Source organism: Dryobates pubescens, chromosome 1 (genome assembly GCF_014839835.1).
Source record: "Dryobates pubescens isolate bDryPub1 chromosome 1, bDryPub1.pri, whole genome shotgun sequence".
In the NCBI taxonomy this organism is placed as follows: Eukaryota; Metazoa; Chordata; class Aves; order Piciformes; family Picidae; genus Dryobates; species Dryobates pubescens.
Window position 1 is genome coordinate 60,291,848 of NC_071612.1, and position 22,522 is coordinate 60,314,369.

The following is a 22,522-nucleotide window of genomic DNA, read 5'->3' on the forward strand; positions in this document are numbered from 1 at the left end:
ACACTGTTCCTTATGAAGGCCAGGATGCCATTGGCCCTCTTGGCTGCCTGGGCACACTGCAGGCTCATGTTCAGCCTACCATCAACCAGCACCCCCAGGTCCCTCTCTGCCTGGCTGCTCTCCAGCCACTCTGACCCCAGCCTGTAGCACTGCCTGGGGTTGTTGTGGCCAATGTGCAGAACCTGGCACTTGGATGTGTTCGATCTCATGCCGTTGGATTTGGCAGCAGCAGCGAGAACCCGGATCACCCTGCAGCCCGCCGCCGCTGCGCAATCTGCCGCCATCCGCCATGCCCCCTGCTCATCGTCCCTCTGCAACTGGCTTCCCAGGCACTCCCGGCTCCCCACCACCACCACAGTCAGATTGGGAGCGGCACAGAGCAATTTCCTTACTAGATGACATTTCATCGTAATGTCCGATCGTTTGGGGCAAATAACCAAGGGAAAGGATGGGAAAAGCAAGTACTTGACTCTCAGCCTGTTTGATGAGTACAAAGGAAAGTCAATAGAAGCTATCAGAACTACTGTTATTCCTAGACATGGCTTACAGAGTCTTGGGAAAGTTTCTGCTGCCCGACGCATGCCACCCCCTGCAAACTTGCATAGCTTGAAGTCTGAGAACAAAGGAAACGACCCCAACATCATTATAGTACCCAAGGACAGTACAGGATGGGCAAACAAGCAGGATCAGCCAGACCAAAAGAGTTCCAGTGCAGTGGCTGCACAGCTGCAGGAGTCACTGCCACAGCAGGGTTTGCAGAAATCTGTCTCCAATTTGCAGAAGTCGACACAGTCAATCAGTCAGGAGAGTACAAATTCAGTGCCAGGTGGACCAAAGTCATAGGCACAGCTGAATGGAAAGCCAGCAGGACAAGAAGGTGGTTCAAGGACCTCAGGCCGACTGTTATCCTTCTCTCCTGAGGAATTTCCGATGCTGAAAGCAGCTGGCGAGCAGGACAAGGTTGGCAAAGAAAAGGGCACCTGGGGCATTGTATGGGCCAGGACCAAGCCTCCGCCACCAGTTGGAGGGAGGGCGGTGGGAGGAACATAACCTCTGCTACATCTCTGGCCACCTCCCCTGCCAAGCTGGGCAGCAAGAGCTGCAGCACCGGAGACGGGGCCCCCTCCTCAGGCAGGGCCAGTGACCCCAAGGAGCTGTCCCTGCCCCCAGCCCAGCCGGCCCACAAAGGAGCCTCGCAGTTCATAGGCAACGTCTATCAACCTCCTACCTACCACGACATGCTGCCTGCCTTTATGTGTCCACAACAGCCAGCTGAGACCCCTGCACCCCTGGACCGAGGCTCTTTCCCTGTTCCTCAGCTGTGGCTTGAGCCCCGGGTGCCATTCAGACAGTACTAGATGAATGACCAGGATGGGAAGGAGAACAGGCTGGGCCTGTGCCGCCCAGCATGCCCGCTGCGGCAGCAGGTGGAGAGAGCTTCTCAGCCAACCATTATCAATGCAGAGAGCCTGAAGGGGCTGGATGAACTGGATACTGATGCAGATGATGGATGGGCAGGCATTCATGATGAAGTGGATTACTTTGAGAAACTGAAGTTTAGTGAAGATGAGGAAGAGGAAGAAACTCTTAAAGATGGACAACAGAAGTGAAACAACTGGGACCCCAGGAGGCAGCGGCAGCTGTCTCTGAGCTCTGCAGACAGTGCAGATGTCAAACATACCCTGGAGGAAGGGAAGAATTAGAATGACTCAGTTGGCATGGCCTGGCCCAGCTGCAAGGTGCAGGATTCACAGCAGCCTCCCAGGAAACTGAATGGCTGGAGGTTTGCCTCTGAATACCAGAAACCTGCCCTGGGAAGTGTTCTCAGACAGCAGTCCCTCGAGGACAAAGAAGAGAAGGTGCCACTGAGACAGAAGTTTATGCACTCTGAGATCTCCGAGGTTGTGGAGGGAGCCAGGAGGTGACCAGAGGAGGAGGAGCGGCGAGCCAGGGAGGAGTGGCTGGCAGCCTGCGCTGCCAAGCTGAAACAGCTGGATCAGAAATGCGAACTGGCTCAGAAGAGTGTGGAGACCCAGAAACACACGGAGAGTGAGGAGCCACGACCCCCAAGCACAGAGAAGAGTGCTGTGCAAGAAAACAGCCATGCTCTCCGCAGAGCACCCCCCGAGTTTCATGCACAGGATGTCTCTGTTGGGGATCTGGAGTAGGAGACTCCTACCCCAGCAGCAGCAGCAGACCAAAGCAGCAGTGAGGAGGAGCTCAGAGAAGTTCCCTCCGCAGCCCAGGAATTCAACAAATATCAGAAGTCTCTTCCCCCACGATTCCAGAGGCAGCAGCAGCAGCAACAGCAGTAGGAGCAGCTGTACAAGATGCAGCACTTGCAGCAGCAGCAGGTCTACCCTCCTCCATCCTATTCCCACCTGCAGCAGACATTCTACCCAGCACACCCCCAGATGCTGGGCTTTGACCCACTCTGGATGATGATGCCCTCCTACATGGACCCTCGCATGGCACAGAGCCACACCCCTGTGGACTTCTACCCTTCAGTCCTTCACCCTTCAGGAATTATGAAGCCCATGATTCAGCAGGACTCCATTGCGGGGAGCAGCTGTTGGTCTGAGGATCAGAGCTGTCAAGCAGGGCAGGCAGAAAGGAAAGCTGCTGCCTTGGACCCTGTGCCAGTGTGGGGACAGGAGAGCTACACATCTCTGCAGAGCAAAGGGTACTCCCTGCCACATCAGAAATAGGCTGACAGTGTGACCATGGAGGGGCTGCATCCCAGGAGTGACAGTTACTCTGCTTCTGGGAGGCCGGAGAGTCTGAGTGCCCAGTGAGATCTCTTTGAGGAGAGGGGGGAGCAGTACTTGAATGCTTTTGACAAGAAGGCCCAAGTAGACTTTGACAGCTGCCTGTCCTCTCAGAGGATAGGCCAAGATCTCTTGTTCCAGCATCAGGAGACCGTGCAGGAAACCTGTTCTGCTGCCATGCCAACCTGAGATGTTCACCCCTCCAGCCTGATTTTATCCAAGCTGAGAAGAAGCCTGAGTACAATGGCTGGGACATCAGTCACCACCAGAAACCTGCAGAGACCACAGCAGAAGCTGCTGAGAAAGCACCCAGGGATGAGCAGTCGTTCATTGCTGACCCCTGGAAGAAAGAAGGAGCTAACAGCAAACAGCCCTCCGAGGAGACCACAGAGTGGGCTCCTGAGAACTGCAGCAGCAGCACCACTCAGCAGCAGGAGCAGATGGGCAGGATACGGCATTCAGGCCCAATTTAAAAACCAGTCCTGAAAGCCCTCAAGATGGAGGAGAAGGACAAGGAGATGGAGAAGGTTAAGCTGGAGGGAGAGGACACCTCACGCCTGCTGAAGAAGGTGGCTGTCCAGAAAGCAGAAAATGAGTCAGGCGATTCTGCAGCCTTACTGAACTCCACTCGTTACCTGCTGGATGACAAAGGCTCTTCCCAAGCCAACCTTGCCCAAGAGGCTGAGAAATCTCAAGAAGAAGAGGAGGAAGAAGAGGAAGACAAGCCAGAAAGAACCTAGGAGAACAAACTCTCAAGAGATTCTGGTGATCTCCCTCCCATGAAGCGCAACAACTGGATTTTCATCGACAAGGAGCAAGTCTTCGGGGGCAGAGGCCAAGTGCGTGGGTGAGGGAGGGGCTTCAGAGAATTCACGTTCCAAGGCTGAGGTGCCGTGGTGGGCAGCAGGGGGGTCTACAACAACCAGCGGAGCGGCAACCACAGGCGAGGGCTGTGAGAGTTCAACCAGCCCAAGGAGTTCCCCAGGGGCAAGCCGTGGTGCTGTATCACCAGCAAAACCTGCAGTGAGGGCTCCAAGTACAAGGAGCTCCCCAAGTGGCGGCGCCAGAGGGGCTCTGAGAACAGCACCAAGGGCTCTGTGCTGGACAGGGAGGAGAGCGAGGTGAAAAAGGGACACTTCAAAGAGTCCTGGAGGTCCAACAAAATCTATTCAGACAATCACAATGGCCTGGATCTGAAGATGAGGGCTCCAAGAGCTTTCGGCAGGTCGCTGCCACCAAGACTGAGCAACTCCAGCTACGGGTGAAGGGGTTTCATGGGTAAGGAGCCTGGGAAGTGGCAGGGCAGGAGCGGGGGAGCAGGCTGGCAGGAGTACAGCCACGCCTCCGCCCTGGATGCTTTTGGGGGCAGGCAGCAGTCTGACAGGGACTACCTCCAGGATTCTTACAAACATGTGGAGTCCTTCTCCAGCCGGGTGTTTGACGAGAGTCACCTGGAGGACAAGAGGCACTTCTTCCAGGAGGATTACTCAGCAGATCAGGAGAACATCGAGAACAGGCCCTTCAGGAGGTGCCAGCCCTGAAGTGCTGAAGTGCTGGCTGGGATCTTAAGGTGATTTATTTGACAGGTGTAATCCTGCTGTTGTTGATAATTAATGTCTATCTGCTGTGGGCTCTACATAGAGAGAAAAAGGTTTCTTGACCATGTTTTGTGATAAAACAAAAACCCAGGAAGTGTAGGCGTTCCTCTAAATCTGCCCCAGAGTCCTCAAGTGACGAGGAAGGGGCTGCGTCAGTTAGAAAAATAGCAAAACCTATTGGCAAAGCAGCCTTAAATGCTCCACTCTATGACTTTGGCAAGCAGCCAGGGGTGGCTCCCATTCCCAAGATGGCGACCGGTAATGAGGCAAGGTCATTTCCGTCCGCCATGACAGGACCGGAAGGGGCCCCCACGGCGGCTGGTTTAGATCAGGACCTGTCAGCTTCTATCAAGATGGCTGTAAATTCAAACACAGCTCCAGTTAAACAAGTAGCAGTCTTAAAGACCAGAGGTGGAAAGGCCAAAGCTGATCCAGGAGCTAGTGGAGCTAATGGAGGAGAAGAGCAGGAGACTGATCCCGGTGAGGGAACCTCTGCTAGACAGGCTGATCCTGGTGAGGGAACCTCTGCTAGACAGGCTGATCCTGGTGAGGGAACCTCTGCTAGGAAAGGGCCTGCTGGAGATTAAAAGAAGGTTCATCTTAGAGAGATAGCTGAGTTATTGAGATCATCACAGGATGGAGATGCAGCTAAGACAGCAGCTGGCAGTGGTGCTTCACAGCTTAAAGAGATCCTTAGGAGAGTGACAGCAGGATTATGGGGACAAAACGTTCAGGAAGATGTGATAGACGAAGAAGAGGATGACCTGCAGAGCTGCTCGTCACTGAGGGAGGAGATTCGCAATGTCCGTAAAGATTACCTCAGAGCAGATAAGGAACCCATTCTCTCTTGGCTTGCTAGGTGTTATGATACAGGTGCTCCAGCTCTAATAGTTGGAGATAAGTCAGCAGCTCAGCTAGGAACTCTCTCAAAGGATAATGGAATAGATAGACATCTAGCCAAGATCCTTGGTAAGGTTAATCTGTGGATACACCTTTTAATGGCGGTTTCCCTGAGATACCCTTCCCGAGATGATCTTCCATGGAATCCTAAGCCCTGGACTACCATAGATGAGGGAATTAAGCGTCTGAGAGAGTTTGCCATTAGAGAGATACTCTATGGTGACCATGATACTCTGAATCCTGACGACATTCCTGTGGCAGCTGGTCTTGCTAAAAAGCTCATCAAACTTGCTCCTTCCAATTATGCAAACATTCTGGCAAGTAGAATTGTGGCAAGAAATTATGGTGGAGATCCTCCTACGGTTGGCCAATTCACTGATCAACTAAGACAATTGGATGATAGCATGACACGTGTTTCTTTGGTTTCAGCCATTAAAGCTCTGTCTAGTGAGATGAAGGATTGCATGAGAGAGCTGAAGGATGAAATCAAAGATTCCATATACCAATTGGCACAAAGACATAATTCCAATTCTTCCTCCAGGTGGGTGCAGGTTTCAGCTATGAGGAATAGACATCCTCCAAGGAGGTCATTCCAAAACAGGCCAAACCAAAACAGACCACCAAGGCAATCACGTAGGACCATTTGGATAACTCTACGTGATCAGTTTGGTGAGAACATGAACAGGTGGGATGGTCAACCAACTTCTAATCTTTTCAGGAGACTGAGGGAACTGCAAAGTGGCAGAACCCAGGGTAGCAATACCAGAAGGGTAGCTGTTACTTCCACAGTTCCCCAGGACAACAATGACAGCTCCAACAATGACTCCAGTTCTAACACTGCACAGTGTGCTCGTTGCACCTGTGGACATGTTCCCCATAACTAGGGGTGCCCTGCCTCCCGCCAGGGGGAGGAGAGGGGTAATGGAGATAACAGAATCTATTGGGATGTGTACATCCAGTGGCCTGGCACTTCACACTTTCGGAAGTACAGGGCCTTGGTTGACACAGGAGCTCAGTGCACCATATTGCCATCAAATTATCAGGGATCAGAGTCTATAACTATTCTGGGAGTCACTGGTGGATCTCAAGAGTTAAGTAAGGTGGAGGTTAATATAAGCTTAACTGGTAAGCAGTGGAAGAAGCATACAGTTGTGACCGGACCTGATGCACCTTGTATTTTGGGAATTGATTTTCTGAGAGAAGGGCATTTCAAAGACCCTAAAGGTTACAAATGGGCTTTTGGAGTAGCTTCTGTAGAAATTGATGGACAAAAGCTGAAGCTGTCTGCTAGACCTGAGCTTTCTGATGAATCTGCCATTGTGGGACAACACAAGATTCAGGACATTAAGTTGCCGGTTGCTTCTCAGACTGTGCATCACAGACAATACAGAACCAACCGTGACTCTTTGTTGCCCATTCAGAATCTGATTCGTCAGTTGGAGAGTCAGAAAGTCATCAGCAAAACTCATTCACCTTTCAACAGTCCAGTGTGGCCTGTGCGAAAGCCGAATGGAGACTGGCGTCTGACAGTGGACTACCGAGCCCTGAATGAAGTAACTCCGCCTATGAGTGCAGCAGTACCAGACATGATGGAACTCCAGTATGAGCTGGAATCCAAAGAGGCCAAATGGTATGCTACCATAGACATTGCTAATGAATTCTTCTCTATTCCCATAGCAGAGGAATGCAGGCCTCAGTTTGCTTTCACCTGGAGAGGAATCCAGTACACTTTCAACAGACTGCCAATGGGCTGGATCCACAGCTCCAGCATCTGTCATGCAGTGATCCATGATGCTCTGGAGGAAGGTGGTGCTCCAGAACACATCCATGATGTGTTCATCGATGATATCATCGTCTGGGGTAAAACTGCTGAGGAAGTCTTTGAGAAAGGCAACAAAATCATGGACATTCTTCTGAATGCAGGTTTTGCCATCAAGAGAGACAAGGTGAAAGGTCCTACCACAGCGATCCAGTTTCTGGGAGTGCAGTGGCAGGATGGACGCCGACACATTCCAGTGGATGTGGTAAACAGAGTCTCTACCATGGCAAATCCCACGAACAAGCAAGAAACTCTACGTTTCTTGGGGATAGTGGGATTTTGGAGACTACACATTCCTGGATACAGTCAGATTGTGAAACCTCTGTATGATGTCACTCGAAAGAGGAACAGTTTCCACTGGGGACCTGAACAACAAGCAGCCTTTGACCAGATAAAGCAAGAAGTAGTTCAAGCAGTGGGTCTGGGACCTGTCCGAGATGGTCCAGACATTAAGAACATTTTGTACACGGCTGCAGGTGACAATGGTCCAACCTGGTGCTTGTGGCAGAAAGCTCCAGGTGAGACACATGGACGACCTCTTGGCTTTTGGAGTCAAGGTTACAGAGGTTCAGAGGCTAATTACATTCCAACAGAGAAAGAGATTCTAGCTGCCTATGAAGGAGTGAAAGCAGCTTCTGAAGTGATTGGAACTGAATCACAACTTCTCTTAGCTCCCAGATTACCAGTTTTGAATTGGATGTTCAAAGGCAAGGGTTCCACACCACATCATGCTACAGATTCCACCTGGTCTAAGTGGATGGCTCTGATAACACAGAGAGCTCGAATGGGAAATCTTGAAAGACCTGGTCTGGTGGAGGTGATCTCAAGTTGGCCTGAAGATGCCAACTGTGCTAAACCTCCAGAGGAGAGAGTAACTCATGCTGAGGAAGCTCCTCCTTACAATGACCTTTCTGATGAGGAAAAGAGATATGCTTTGTTCACAGACAGTTCCTGTTGTCTCGTCGGGAACAAGCGAAGGTGGAAGTCTGCAGTATGGAGTCCAACACGCCGAGTTGCAGAGGCGAAGGATGGAGAAGGAGAATCCAGTCAGTTTGCAGAGGTAAAAGCTGTCCAGCTAGCTCTCGACGTAGCTGAACGTGAGAGATGGCCAAAGCTTTATCTCTACACTGACTCATGGATGGTAGCCAATGCTCTATGGGGTTGGCTAAAGAACTGGAAGAAGAGTGGTTGGCAGAGGAAAGGAAAACCCATCTGGGCAGACGACCTGTGGCAAGACATTGCTGAATGAATCGAGAGAATTCCAGTGAGAGTGAGACACATTGATGCTCACATTCCTAAGAGCAAAGCTACTGAGGAACAGCAACACAACCATCAGGCAGATCTAGCTGCAAGAGTTTCTCAAGTAGACAAGGACTCTGAACTTGATCTTGACTGGAAACACTGACGTGAGATATTCTTAGCTCGGTGGGCTCACAATTCATCAGGACACCAAGGCAGAGATGCAACCTACCAGTGGGCTCGTGACAGATCCATAGACATTTCTATGGATGCTATCACACAAGTCATCCATGACTGTGACATTTGTGCTGCTATTAAGCAGGCAAAGCGAATTAAGCCCTTGTGGTATGGTGACAGATGGTCCAAGTACAGATATGGTGAAGCCTGGCAGATTGAATACATTACTCTACCACGTTAGAATACATAGAATACATAGAATAAACCAGGTTGGAAGAGACCCTCAAGATCATCGCGTCCAACCCATCAACCAATCCAACACCGCCCAAGCAACTAACCCACGGCACCAAGCACCCTGTCAAGTCTTCTCCTAAAAACCTCCAGTGATGGCGACTCCACCACCTCCCCAGGCAGCCCATTCCAATGTGCAATCACTCTTTCTGTATAGAACTTTTTTCTAACATCCAGCCTGATCCTCCCCTGGTGCAGCCTGAGACTGTGTCCTCTTGTTCTGGTACTGCTTGCCTGGGAGAAGAGACCAACATCCGTCTGTCTACAACCTCCCTTCAGGTAGTTGTAGAGAGTAATAAGGTCACCCCTGAGTCTCCTCTTCTCCAGGCTAAGCAACCCCAGCTCCCTCAGCCTCTCCTCGTAGGGCTTATGTTCCAAACCCCTCACCAACTTTGTTGCTCGTTCTCGTTCTGGTAAGCAATACGTGCTTACTATGGTAGAGGCGAACACTGGATGGCTGGAAACTTACGCAGTTCCACATGCAACTGCCCACAACACCATTCTCGGTCTGGAGAGACAGATCCTGTGGAGACACGGAACTCCAGAGAGGATTGAGTCAGACAACGGAACTCATTTCAAGAACAACCTTGTAAAGAGCTGGGCAAAAGAGCACGGTATTGAGTGGATTTTCCATATTCCTTACTATGCACCAGCTGCAGGGAAGATCAAACGCTACAACAGTTTGTTGAAGACCACTCTCAAAGCCATGGGAGGTGGATCTTTGAAAAACTGGGAAAAACATTTAGCACAAGCAACCTGGCTGGTGAATAGTAGAGGTTCAGTGAACTGAACTGGACCGGCACATTCAGATCTGCTACAGAGAGTAGAAGGTGATAGAGTTCCTGTTGTTAGGGAAAAGAACCTGTTAGGTAAAACTGTTTGGGTATTTTTGCCCTCAGGAGAGGCTAAACCTGTCCGAGGGGTGGTTTCAGCAGAAGGTCCGGGTCACACTTATTGGGTAATGCAGGAGAATGGTCAAATTCAGTGTATTCCACAAAGAAATTTAACTTTAGCTGAAAGAATTTAATTTCAGGCTGTTATACAGCTACAACGTGCCCAAAGGAAGAATCCCTGAGGAATCTACAGTGCACGAACCCTGAGAGCCCTGAGTCAACTGAGAGTCCCTGTGTTCCTGTTTGCCTTTTCTTTGTTTCGTCTGCAGAGAGACAAGCTGGTTTCCATTTTCTTATTTCCTGACTTTTTTGGACTTCTGAATCATCTACATCTGAGTATAGCCGGAACGGACTATGAACGTTACTCACGAACTGTAAATATTGTTTCCGATCGGATGGACAGTACAAATGACCAATGAAATTGTTTAGAAGGGGTGGACTGTGACCGTTTGATGCTGTGCCTTTAAGAAAGGGGCACACTGGCTAAATGTTTATAAAATATTTTGGTAGTCTAAACGAATTTCATTGGCCAAGTATTGTGGGAGGTGAGGTTAGTCCCAGCGCAGCTGGAACTTTCTCTCAGTCTTCTTTTCTTCGCTGTCCCTCTCGGCTGGATCTGCTTCTGGGCTTCTTGCCAAGAGATAAGAAACTAACTCCCTGTGCATAGGCCTTTGTGTCTGCTGTGCTAACCCCTCTTTTCTCTTCTTCTACCTCTTTGGGGGAGAAGGGAGGTACGGGGGGTGAAGGGGGCACAGGGGGAAGCCCCCTCTGTGGGGGGTCTGGTTTCTGACTGTGTTTATTTGCTGTATATTTCTGTATATATTGTAAAATCCCTGTATTTGTTGTGTTACATATAATCTGTTTCCTTGTAAAATATACTCTCATTTCTCCAACTGGGTTTAGCCGTGGTCTCTTTCTCAGTGGGGGAGGGAAAGCAGAGCCTTTCCTTTCAAACCACCACATCAGGCACCAGCCAAGGCTCATGTCCTTCAGTCTCGCATTCCTCCTCGATTTGCTAAGAAGCAGAACAGCTTGTGCTTGGAGCAGAGTGATGTCACAGTGTCTGCAAACAGCCTGGGCACAGAGATCTGGGAGAGCAACAGCCCAGCACTTTCTGTTCAGTCTCCTGGCAGTGATTCCTGGAGCAAGCCTGTCAATACCTTTAATGGAACTGAGTCTAGCACCACTGAGGGTTTTAAAGGCAGCCAGGGGGATAGTGGCATTGACTTGAGTGCGGAGTCTTGGGAGTCCTTCGCGACCTCCTCCCAGCGCAGTTCTCCACATGGCACCCTCAAACCAGAGGAGATGAATGGGGCTGGCCTGGTGGACCCAAAGCTTGACTGCCAGAAGGAGCAAGTGCAGAAGCAATCTGATAAAAAGGATTCAGATCAAGGCTCAGGACAGAACAAGGAACACAAGCCTGGACCAATCAGCAACAAACGCTCCCTGAAAAATAGAAAGGGTTTGGAGTGTACCGAACGGCTGGAAGGGAATATTCCCCCAGTTAACGGGGTGGAACTTCAGTGCCACCCATTGAATTTGGAGTAAATCCTAAAGACACTGACTTCAGCTTGCCACCTAGTTCTGCTTCTGGCACTGCAGCTAACCCTATCACCAAACTGCAGGATGCTTTGGCCAGTAATGCAGGGTTAATGCAGTCCATCCCCATCCTGAGAAGAGATCATCACCTCCAGTGGTGCATTGGCCTCAACCCGATGTCCTTCCCCACTGCAGACCTCACTCTTAAGATGGAGTCTTATCATAAAGCCTGGGAAAACTCTTCTAGTTTACCAGAACAGAACTCCCCAGGAGGTGCAGGCTCCAGTGTTGGAGCTTCCAGTGGTGTCAGCTACAGCTCTTTTGGTGGAGCTTCTATGCCTCCCATGCCTGTGGCATCTGTAGCATCTTCTGCATCGATTCCAGGTAACCACATCCCACCCCTCTGTCTGGATGGCCACGTGTTTGCCAGCCAGCCCCGCCTGGTCCCTCAGACCATATCTCAGCAGCAGAGCTACCAACAGGCTGCTGCTGCTGTTTTCCAGTCCCAGGAGATGTACAGCTCCATACAGCCCTTCAGGTCTCAGGTGTATATGCACCCCAGTCTGTCTCAGCCCAGCACCATGGTCCTGACAGGAGGCACTGCTCTGAAGCCTCCATATTCGGCCTTCCCAGGCATGCAGCCCTTGGAAGTGGTGAAAACCCAGTCTGGGTCCCCCTACCAGCCCATGAATGGAAGCCAGGCACTGGTTTATGAAAGCTGTTCTCAAAGGCTCTGAGAACGTGCTCGTGGCTTTGGCTGAAATAACCATTTGGATGCCCGAAGGGGTGGAGGTGTCTTTGCCTCTGCATCGCGGTGACAGAGATGGCTGGAGCCGGGCCGGGCTGCATTCAAGTGGTGGTGGCGGCACTGCCCATGCCGGGCTGCGTTCAGGCGGTGGCAGCAGCTGTAAAACTTTCCCTGGTGTTTTCAGACATGTTCCAAAAAAGGCGCCAAGCACCTGGCTCCGCCTCCTCTCTTCTCAGCGAGTTGTGCTGCAGCCACCCCCTCTGCCGGGGGACGGCTGTGAACCGGATGCGGTAATGCCTTGGTACGCGAACGCCCAGTGCGGGGGCGATGTGCCTGCGATGTGCATTGGTGTAGCTTCGGACCACGGCTGGAAGTGGTCAGCTGCGGCTCCCTGGAGGGATGGGAAAAAAGCGGTCGTGGAGCCTGATTGCTCTGACTGGCTTGCCCCAGGGGTGGAAAAAGCGACTGAGTAAATGTAAATGCAAATAAAGGCTCGGCTGAGAAGTTGTGAGGTATTTCCAGGTGACCAGGATGTCCCAACAAGTGCACAAGGAATTCACACTGCAGAAGAATGACTGCGTCGCTGGGAGGTTCCATCATATGAGGAAGAAGAACTGGAATGGACTGACACTTGAGCCTGAATGAGAGACTGTGTGGAAGGATGCCCAGATGAAGACATGGACTGTTGCTAGACATGTCATCAGAGGAGTTATAATTTGATGATATGTTTTGGGTGCAGGGATTATGGTATGGAATAAGAGTGGGGACAATGGACTCTGAGCTAATGAGAAGGAACCAGAAGCAAGAACAGGTGTTCCTTATGGAATGCTAGTTTCATAGGCTGGAGGATATGATTGTTTTGCTGATGGTTTAGTCCACTGGCATCGAGGATCTCATGTCAGTACATACATTGTGAAAGGCCTAATGGGAACAGAGAAGTCAGATGAATGCTAGAAAGAAAGCCACCTGTTTCTGGGCACCTAGCCAGAACAACCTTGGATAAGATAAGCACTAATCCTGCATGTGCTTGAAGGCTTACTAAGACTTTTTCTTCCTTAATAATTGCCTTCTTCCTCTCTCTAACCCTCTTTGGGAAAAAAGGGAGGTAGAGGGAAAGAAGGGAGTATATGGGGGAACACCCCTCTGTCCGGAGGAGGGAGTCTTGTTCCTGTATCTTTCTTTGCTGTATATTTCTGTATATATATTGTAAATACTGTATACATTGTGTATACGTATCCTGCATTTTCCCATTGCTTGTAAAATATAGCATTCCTTTGCTTTTCCGACTGAGGTAGCCATGTATTTTTTTTCCTTCTTCGTGGGGGAGGGAAAGCTGGGCCTTTCCCTCAACCCACTACACTACTATTTAAAGCAAAATGCTGTAGCCCTGTGTTTTGATTTGTTTAAGTACAGCCTATATTTTTCAACTCTGAACCACAGCTGATCAAAGTCCTAAGTTGGCAGATGCTAGCCCCGATAAAAAAAAAAAACCAACACCAAACCCCAAAAAACCCAGAAGGAATTCTTTTGGCATCAGTGTCTTTGGCTCAGCCAAACCATTGTGCTATAAGATGACACAGTCTCAAGCTGCACCAGGGGAAGTTTAGGCTGCAGGTGAGGAGAAAGTTCTTCACTGAGAGAGCTGTTAGCCATTGGAATGTGCTGCCCAGGGAGGTGGTGGCATCACCATCCCTGGAGGTGTTTAAGAAGGAATGGGACGTGGCACTTGGTGCCATGGTTTAGTCATGGGGTCTGTGGTGACAGGTTGGACTTGATGATCTTTGAGGTCTCTTCCAACCTTGGTGATTCTGTGTGATTCTGTGAATCCTGCAAGCTGAAATCTTAGCTGCACGAGAGCAGCTACAATACTAACATGTAGAAATACGACTCCAGTATATTTGGTCATTATGTAAAGTAGGATTACAGTATAACACACTACCTTTCCCCCTTCATTTCCTTCCTGTGCCTTATCTTGCTTTGTTCTATTCATTACTCACCTTGCCGCACTCCAAGGTGATTGTTTTCCTGGGCTCATGTTTGTGCAATACCTGGTTTGGTGTAATCTGTTACCTTTGACTGCAACTTCAATTGGCATGAAAATTTACACTGTAATACAGTTTTCTACAGCTGGATTATTAAAGAATCATAGAATAATTTGGTTTGAAAGGGACCTTTAAAAATTACCTAGTCCAACCCCCAAATTCAGTCAGTTCAATGACTTCTTGTTAAACCATGAAAGCTGCTGCAAAGGAAATAAAACTTATCCATTCCTTAAACACCATTGAGAGAGACTTCAGATTCTTAAACCTAAATTGGAGGGCAAGTTGTAACCTTGTTGTTAGTGCTGACTGGGGAGCGTGGAGGTTTGGACGTTCTTCCCAGCCAAATAAGATTTTGTGTGGCTTTCCCCACCACACAGCCATGGAGCTGAGAAAATAAATCTCTTATTCTTCTGAGGTGAGTGGATCTCTCAGTGAAACATATTGCAGAGAAGCCTATAAATATTAGAGAAATGTAATGCATTTGTGGACTGAGGTACAACTGTAGGCTTACCGTAACTTTGAAATTCGTTGACCTGAATGAAATAAGCTTGTGCTGAAAGGCATCTGAGGATGAATGAGAAGTATAGGATTTAGTGTCTAGCTGCTTGTTTGTTTAGCTTCCCAGTGTTAGTGATTTCATTAGAACAAGCAATTTCCACAGCGCTTGATACCTTCTATTTTAGTGTTTACCCAATTGTTGAATGTGTTTTCTTAACTAAGAGCAAACAGCAGCCTCTGCTGGCAAAAAAAACCCCAAACACCCACATCAAACCCAAACCAAACCCCCAAAAGAATAAAAAAACCTCACCCAAGCTTCTAGAAAAAGTATTTTTAAGCTGCTCATACCAGCATGTACTTAGTATATTTGAAACTCTGTAAAACCAAATTAGATGTGAGACCTGGTCAATTCCATTCCATTCCATTCCATTCCATTCCATTCTATTCTATTCTATTCTATTCTATTCTATTCTATTCTATTCTATTCTATTCTATTCTATTCTATTCTATTCTATTCTATTCCATTCCATTCCATTCCATTCCATTCCATTCCATTCCATTCCATTCCATTCTATTTATATATCATAGAATCATGATGGTTGGAAAGGACCTTTGGAGATCATCTAGTCCAACCCACCTGCTGTCATCAGGGTCATTCTGAACTGTGTCGGGGAGGTTTAAGCTGGATGTTAGGAAGAAATTCTTCATAGAAAGAGATTGGCCATTAGAATGTGCTGCCCAGGGAGGTGGTGGAGTCCCCATCACTGGAGGTGTTTAAGAAGAGACAGGATGGGGTGCTTGGTGCCATGGTTTAGTTGATTAGATAGTGTTGGGTGATAGGTTGGACTCAATGATCTCAAAGGTCTTTTCCAACCTGGTTAATTCTATTCTATTCTATTCTATTCTATTCTATTCTATTCTATTCTATTCTATTCTATTCTATTCTATTCTATTCTATTCTATTCTATTCTATATCAGGTTGCCCAGAGCCCTGTTGAGCCTCACTTTGAACATCTCCAGGGACAGGGCCCCAACCACCTCCCTGGGCAACCTGTTCCAGAGTTCCACCACCCTCATAGAAAAGGAACTGTTCCTAATATCCAGTCTAAATATGCTCTCTTCTAGTTTGAAGCCATCATCTCTTAAGTCACTTCATCTGCTTGATTAAACCTGCTCTACATCCTTCCAAATATCTTTGTAGCTTGTTCCAAACCTTGACCCATCCACTGGCCCTGCATCCTGCACAGAGTATGCTTCTGTGCTGGAGGAACTGTCTAATTTTTTAAAACTCACAGAGATCTAGAGATTTGGAGGGGAACACAAACCACCACAGTCATGCCTAGTCTTGAGGTTGCTTGCCTTCTGGCCTTCATCATGGAAGGCAGCTAAGGAGTGCTTGTCATTGCTGTGGTTAGCCTGGCTTATTTCCCACTTGGATGCAAGGGCATAAACACTGCTACTTTGGACCCCACCCCCTAAGTCATTCACTTCAAAGCCCTCCTGACTAAACTGGCCAACCTACTGCCAAAGATCCCCTTGCATCTTCCAGATGAGTGCATTCCATCCTTTCCTAGCAGGTTATTGTCATCAAAGAACGCCCCACTGCCAGAAAACCCAAATCCTTCACAATGGCACCAGTTGTGTGGTCAGGAATTAATATTCATTATTTGTCTATACCTGAATGCCCTCTTTCCTCTGACTGGTAAAATGGAAGAAAAGATAGCTTGGGTACCAATGTTTGTCACTTGCTCTCCCAGGGCTCTATAGTCTTCCTAATAGTTGGACTTGATGCTTTTAATGATCTTTTCCATCTGAAATGATTCTGTGATTTGGGTGAAAGTAGTTGACTATTCAGGCAGTTCCACTCTATGTACAGGCTGTGGTGAAAGAGAGGGAGCTCTTCAGAAGCACTCAGTAACATGAATGAATCTGTTCCTTTCTGCCCTCCCCAAAGGGAAAGTTCTACTTCTGTCTTTTTTATGTGTGTTTTAAATCAATGACCTCACTCAGCATTCAGGGAGGTGGTGGAGACCCCATACCTGGCTGTTAAGGACAGGCTGGAAGTGGATCCAAGCAACCTGTTCTAGTGTGAGGTGTCCCTGGCCATGGCAGGGGGGTTGGAACTGGATGATCCTTGAGGTCCTTTCCAACACTTACAGTTCTGTGGTTCTGTTCTGCAATGTGTGCAAGCTTTACCAGACAGTATCTACATCTGCCAGCAAGGTGCTAAGAAACTAGTTCTCATTTTAATGTGTGAACACACTTTCCACTGTGTTTGGTCCTTGAATATGCACTTGTGGTCTTGTTACTTAAAGGTCATCTCTCTACTGCTGTCAAACAAGGGTTCCATGCTATGGCTAAAGACCACCAATAACACAGGAGGGGATGTGCTACATGGGCAATTCCTGTTCAATTTATGATAATTCTGTTTGTGAACTGAAATAACAACCAAGCCAGAATCACACAGGGCTAGGAAACCAAAGCAAGCAAAAACCTATCTGCTTGAACTGACCACTTATTATCCTTTCTTTCTTCTAAAATGGTTTCATCCTAAGTAAAACCAGCCACTGTTTAGTTCAGCAGTAAAAATGCCCCAGTAAATGGATTGTGATGTGGAAGGAATTTAATCTTATCCTTCTTAAGGATAAGATGATTTAAGAAATAAGCCCTCCATGTGGAGCTGATCAACACTTCTTTTTTTTTTCCTTCCCCTCTCCCCATATAAAAATAATAATAATAATAATAATAGAATCATTTTAATGAATGGTTAGTGAATAATTTTAAGGATTCTGAACCACATAGAGATTGTTAAACAAGAGGTGTGTGGTAAGAAAGATGTGGTAGTCGTGAAGCTGACATTATAATTTAAGAGTGGATCTCACTGCTCCAAACTATTTACTGTAAAAAAATCAAACCAGAATGGGAGATTTAGTGTCTGTAACAGTTTCTGGCTTGGCTATGCCTGAGAACGTTCCCAGATGGAATGTAAGGGATCAGATGAAAGTTCTTCTGTCCCTGTGATCTTTTCTTCACAATGATAATGGGAATAATTGGAGGATTCTGGTAAAAGGTTAATATCTCTTGCAGAACTTCTGGGAATTTCAAATCACATGGAACTGTTTCCCCCCACCCCAGTTTCTATTGATCAGTCTCATCTCCTCCATATTTTCCCTGACAATGTACCAACAAGACATGACTCTGTATGCTACAGAATCCCAGCATGGTGGGGATTGGAAGGGAGCTCTGGGCATCATCCAGTCCAACCCATCCTGCTAAAGCAGGGACATCATAGCAGGCTGCCCAGGATCACAATGCCCAGGTGAGTTTGGAATCTCTCCAGAGTGGGACACTCCACAACCTCTCTGGGCAGCCTGCTCCAGGGCTCCAACACCCTCACAGCAAAGAATTTTTTGTTTATGTTTAGGTGGAACCTCCTGGGTTGCAGTTTGTGCCCATTGCCCCTTGTCCTGTCACTGGGCACCACTGAGAAGAGTCTGTCCCCATTCTCTTGCCCCCCACCCTTTAGCTCTTGATAAGCATTGACCCCTCAGCATCTTTGTAGCTTTCTCTGAACTTCTCCAGTAGTTCTCTGTTTCTCTGAGGAGAATGTATGCTCTTGCTTAGCTTTGATTTTTGTCTGGGTTTTTGTTTGTTTGTTTGTTTGTTTGTTTGTTTGTTTTAAGAAGCTGTTTTGTGTCCCTCTAACCTGTGCTTGATGAGGTCTTCCAAGGGATTGTTACCTGTAAGGGAAAAACCTGACCCAGGCTTGCTATCAGAACCACAGTTGGAAAATGGGTAAACTACAAAGTGGGCAGAGAAGCAATTGAACTCTCAAAACTGATCCAGAAGAAAGAAATCTTGTGCTACAGGTTGCAGGTGGGAAGGTGGGGAAAGTCCAGCACATTCTGGTGGCTGTGGTGGTGCCAAAAGCAGTTACTGTGAGGACTCTGAATAGAGCTGGTCACAGTGCATCATTATCAGGACCTTAGCAAGAGCTCAGCAAGAAGTTTTCTGTAGTTTTCAGGATGTGTCTTCAGGAAAAAAGAAGCCCCAGGGAAAAGAGAAGGGCTAATGTGCCTGGCAGACACTTCAGAACTGAATATAATTGTCCAAGTCTCAGAGCAACTGAAATACCAAGGGTTATGCTTTCCAACCATCAGGTTGAGACTGAAGGCTTGTGAGTATCTGTGGAGAGTTTATCATCTTCTTCTTGTGGTCATGTATTCATTTTCTATTTCCAATGTTGAGTGGAATCTGGGGCAATCTCTGAGCTACCTGAAGTGTCAGATTAGTACCAGCTTGAGTGAGGAGGAAAACTTTAAAAACATGCCTTTCAGTTCTCAACAGCTGCTTTGATGAGGTGTGTCTAGCTAGAAGCTTTTATGCCTGCACAAGCTTTCTGCTGTCTCCTGTAAAATTAGAATTATACATGGGAGCAGGAAAGAAAAATAAGTTGTTAATTTGCCCACGTCATTTTGAAGCCAGATGCTAGCGGCAAAAATGATCAGGTTTGTTAGCTGGCTTTTATACCACCCCTCTTCCTGCCACTGGATGGCAATATTTGATCAAGGAACCCAACTAGATATGAGGGAATAAACCAGGAAGATGACAGGTTGTTTATTGGCAGAGAAGGTGCACGGCTTCCTTTGGGTATATGGCTTTCTGGAATGTGAAGAGGAGGAAAAGTTTGTATTGTATTAACCTGAACCACACTTCTTTGCTTTAACTGTTTATTATTCGGTGGGGCTCTGAGCAACCTGATGTCCCAGCTTACTGCAGGAGGGGTTGGTCTAGATGCTTTTGAGAGGCCCCTTCTAACCCAGTGCATTGTTTGTTCTATGGTCCAACAGTGCTTAGAAACCTCTTGGGCTCTGAACTTGAGTGTATTAGATGCCATAGAAAACCTATGTAAATCTACCTACTGGAGTTCAGTAACTTCCACTGTATCCCAGCTCTTTTCACAAGCATCTTCTTTTTAATATTGTGAATACTAGACTCCAAATCTGAGCTTTTTCTTTTCTTTTCTTTTCTTTTCTTTTCTTTTCTTTTCTTTTCTTTTCTTTTCTTTTCTTTTCTTTTCTTTTCTTTTCTTTTCTTTTCTTTTCTTTTCTTTTCTTTTCTTTTCTTTTCTTTTCTTTTCTTTTCTTTTCTTTTCTTTTCTTTTCTTTTTTCTTTTCTTTTCTTTTCTTTTCTTTTCTTTTTTCTTTTCTTTTCTTTTCTTTTCTTTTCTTTTCTTTTCTTTTCTTTTCTTTTCTTTTCTTTTCTTTTTTATTTTCTTTTCTTTTCCTTTCTTTTCTTTTCTTTTCCTTTCTTTTCTTTTCTTTTCTTTTCTTTTCCTTTCTTTTCCTTTCTTTTCTTTTCCTTTCTTTTCCTTTCTTTTCTTTTCCTTTCTTTTCCTTTCTTTTCCTTTCTTTTCTCAGTAAAAAAAAATGTATGAAGCAGTAAAAAAGAAGCAGAAGTTTATAAATGGTGTGGACTGTGATGGAATTGGACATTAGGAAGATTATTTTTTTCTTAGTATGAGAGTGGTGGAACCCTGGAACAGGCTGCCCAGAGAAGTGGTGGAAACCCCAACCCTGGAGACCTTCAAGGCCAGGCTTGATGGGGCCCTGAGCAACCTGATTTAGTTGGGGATGTCCCTGCTCACTGCTGGAGGGGTTGGACTAGATGACCTTTAGAAGTTGCTTCCAACCCAAACCAGTCTATGATTCTGTGACTGACTAAAGCAGACCAGTATGCTGCCTTACTGCTGGGAGTAATACCTAGAAGAAAACACTCTGTATAGTTCAGATGGTTCAGTGTTTTCCATTCCAAGATAGTTGCCTAGAATTTGGTAGCCAGCCAGCATGGATTTAGGAAGGGCAGGTCCTGCGTCACCAACCTGATCTCCTCCTATGATCAGGTGACTGCCTGGTGGATGTAGGGCAGGCTGTGGATGTAGTCTACCTGGACTTCGACAAGGCCTTTGACACCATTCCCCCCAGCAAATTCCTGGACAATCTATCAGCCCCTGGCTTGGAAAGGAGCACTCTGTGCTGGGTTAGGTACTGGCTGGAGGGCCTAGCCCAGAGAGTGGTGCTGAATGGTGCCACATCCAGCTGGCAGCCAGGCACCAGTGGTGTGCCCCAAGGATCAGTGCTGGGGCCCATGCTCTTTAACATCTTTATTGATGATATGGATGAGGGCATTGAGTCCATCATCAGTAAATTTGCTGACAACACCAAGCTGGGGGCAGGAGTTGATCTGCTGGAGGGTAGAGAGGCTCTGCAGAGGGACCTTGACAGGCTGGACAGATGGGCAGACTCCAACAGGATGGCATTCAATAAGTCCAAGTGCCGGGTGCTGCACTTTGGCCACAACAACCCCATGCAGAGCTACAGGCTGGGGACGGAGTGGCTGGAGAGGAATAGTGTGGCCAGCAGGAGCAGGGAGGTCATTCTCCCCCTGTACACTGCACTCGTTAGGCCACACCTTGAGTCCTGTGTCCAGTTCTGGGCTCCACAGTTTAAGAAGGACCTTGAGACACTTGAATGTGTCTAGAGAAAGGCAATGAGGCTGGGGAGAGGTCTTAAGCACAAGCCCTGTGAGGAGAGGCTGAGGGAGCTGGGGTTGTTTAGCCTGGAGAAGAGGAGGCTCAGGGGAGACCTTATGGCTGTCTACAACTACCTGAAGGGAGGTTGTAGCCAGATGGGGGTTGGTCTTTTCCCAGGCAACCAGCACCAGAACAAGAGGACACAGTCTCAAGCTGTGCCAGGGGAAGTTTAGGCTGCAGGTGAAGAGAAAGTTCTTTACAGAGAGAGTTGTTAACCATTGGAATGTGCTGCCCAGGAAGGTGTTGCAGTCACCATCCCTGGAGGTGTTCAAGAGGGTATTGGATGTGGTACTTGGTGCCATGGTTTAGTAGTCATGAGGTGTTTTGTGACAGGTTGGACTTGATGATCTTTGAGGTCTTTTCCAACCTTACTGATTCTATGATTCTATGAAAAGAAGAGTTTGAGGCTGCAGTTTCCTGTAGAATATGGACTCAAGTAAAGTAGAGTAATTGACCCATGTGGAAGTCTGACTTCCACTGAGGGAAATACAGTGTTTTGTCTACGTAAAATAGAATCATAGAATTGTTAAGGTTTGAAGGGACCTCAAAGATCATCTAGTTCCAACCTCCCTGACATGGGCAGAGACACCTCACACTAGAGCAGGTTGCTTGGAGCCCCATCCAGCCTGGCCTTAAAAACCTCCCAGGATGAGGCTTCCACCACCACCCTGGGCAGCCTGTTCCAGTGTCTCACCACCCTCATGGGGAAGAACTTCTTCCTAACATCCAATCTGAATCTGTCCATTTCTAGTTTTGCTCTATTCCCCTATGTCCTATCATTACCACGCTCTGCTTGCCGCTGCCCCTCCTCCGCTCCCCGCCGCTCCGCAGAGAACGAGGAGAAGGCAGGTCTCGCCTTCTTAGGCTACTCGAGCATTCTTAAGCTACCCTGGGCAGAAAGTCACAAAAAAACCACCCCTCGCTGTTCCCAAGCAACAGGAGGGACTTCCATGCCATAGCCACGCACCAGGTGTCCTTCTGCAGTCCACAGGAGTTCACACAGTCGCCCCGGTAACACAAAACCTGAGCCCCAGCTTCTCAAACCCAAACCGACGCCCAGAACTAAATTTAAACTCTCCATCTTTTGCAATCCGAGCTGCAGTTGGCCCCACGTTGGGCGCCAAAATGTAATGGGTTGGGGCAGATCCCCTCCCCACCACAGGCAGAAATAACGACTCAGACAAACGGATTGCAAAAGTAGTGGAGAGTTTAAATAGAGAACAGTGAGTGTGCACAAAAGGAAACATGGTGACAAGAAAGAAACCAAAGTAAGCCCAGAAAGACTCCAAACCCCACCTGAGGGTGCATCCAAAACCCCCAGGGCTCCTTCTTCCCCCTCCCTCTGCTGGGCTAGTCTCAGCTGGCCAGGCCTGAGACTGCCCATCCCCCTGTGGCCTTGGGCCCAATCAGGCCCATGG

General features: G+C 47.8%; 1 pseudogene; it reads left to right on the plus strand.

Moving 5' to 3' along the window:
- The first annotated feature begins 411 nt into the window (after nucleotides 1-411).
- Nucleotides 412-11,961, plus strand: LOC104304814 (protein PRRC2B-like; annotated as a pseudogene).
- The last annotated feature ends 10,561 nt before the right edge of the window (nucleotides 11,962-22,522 follow it).